The 1,675-nt window shown below is 53.8% G+C and overlaps 1 protein-coding gene across 3 annotated transcripts in view; it reads left to right on the top strand.

Moving 5' to 3' along the window:
* Nucleotides 1-1,675, top strand: part of SLC8A2 (solute carrier family 8 member A2) — a 40,995-nt gene that overhangs the window by 28,393 nt on the left and 10,927 nt on the right. The gene's annotated exons all lie outside the window — the stretch shown is intronic.

Below are 1,675 nucleotides of genomic sequence, written 5' to 3' on the forward strand. Positions count from 1 at the left end.
GGGTGTGAGGGGAGGGGGGGCAGTGGTGGAGATGGGGTAAAAGGGAGACATGTCGAGGAGTCCGTGTAGAAAAAAGAATGTTTGGAATCGGATTGTGGGAGCAACCGCACAATTCATTCTACTTGACATGATGGAAATACGGACTGATAGGAGATACCTATCACATCCCAACTAATAGTAATAAGCAGGGGGGAAATGAGAGACGGATACCCAGAGAAAGATGGAGAGACATGGCAGAGGGCCAGACAGAAATCAGCGGGGGCCCAGGAGAGGCATCTGGGTCGACAGAGAGACAGACAGACAGACAAGCCTGGAGCAGAGACAGAGGGCAGGGCGCAGAGAGGGTGGTTCCTGAGAGCCTGGCTGAGGGGAGGAGGGGTTTGATCAGGTGTTTGGGGGGCTGGGGGACAAAAGGGAAATGGCAATGGCCTTCCTAGACAGAACCTGGCTCCCTTGTTGCCATGGAGACCGTCTCCACGGCGCCCAGTTCACGCCCACCTGGTGGAGTCCCACCTTGGACCTCAGATGGTCCCACACTTCCCCCTTGTGGTCTGAGACACTACGGCACTTGGATGCACAGACTCGGCGCCAGTACTGGCTGTGGTGGAAGCCCACGGGGGTCGCTGAGGCTTGAAGCCTAAGGTGGTTGGCCTGAGATCCCGCACTGAGTCCGGAAAGTTGGAACGCCGGGAGGATTTTCATCTTCGCTTGGCTCATGTTCCCGGTTTCGAGGCCTGGGGAAGCCAAGCTCACCACAAAACCAAACTCACTGCCATCAAGTCGATCCCGATGCACCAGGACCCCACGGGACAGGGTAGCACTGTTCCTGTGAGTTTCTATGGCTGTACATCTTGACGGGAGTCGAAAGCCTCCCATTTCTCCCAGAGAGTGGCTGGTGGTTTCGAACCGCTGACCTTGCAGTTAGCAGCCCAACGGATAGCCACCACACCGCCAGGACTCCAGCTAGGAGAGGGAGAGCTCTGGAGGAAATGTGGTTGGAGAGGAATTGGGTGGGTGGGTGGGTGGGATCTAGAGAGACCAGGCTTTGAGGAAGGGAGATGCCGGTAGTAGCCCAGACACCAGGTGACAGGCCTGACAGCCTGACAGGATGGAGTGCCATCTCCCCGTGGGGCTGCTGCAGCTGCGTTTTTTTTACGGTTTTATTGGTCCATAATCCACCCATCATACAATTCAAACGTTCAATCATATCAAGACGAATTGTACAATCATTACCACAATCAGTTTTAGAGCATCTTCTTTCCTTTCTCCCCCCTCCATGATTAGATCACCTTTAAAACGAGTTGCGTAATCACATCCAGTGCTAGTGTTCCCTCCCCCCTCCCGCCTTCATGGTGTGCTCCCCAAATCCCCTCCCCTCCCTGTCTTCCCCCAGCCCCACCCCCTCCATCTGCTACAAACCCTTGCATCGGTATTGTGTCAAAGCATCCACTCCTCCTGTGCTTCGCAAAGGGTAAACCCAGCAGAAACAGTGCAGAACAAACGTGCAATAACGTGGTAGGCATAAGACAACAGCGATATAAACATACAAACAACGAGTAAGAAGAAGGATCGCGTTGATATTAAAGAAGCCAGGGAGGAAGTGTTTGTCATGGAACAAGCATGAGATCCTTGCACTTAGAGCAAACTCAGGTCGGTCTAGAGGAAGGTCAAGTGA

Source organism: Echinops telfairi, unplaced genomic scaffold, assembly GCF_000313985.2.
Source record: "Echinops telfairi isolate 266 unplaced genomic scaffold, ASM31398v2 ScPeMD7_655;HRSCAF=1070, whole genome shotgun sequence".
Taxonomy (NCBI): domain Eukaryota; kingdom Metazoa; phylum Chordata; class Mammalia; order Afrosoricida; family Tenrecidae; genus Echinops; species Echinops telfairi.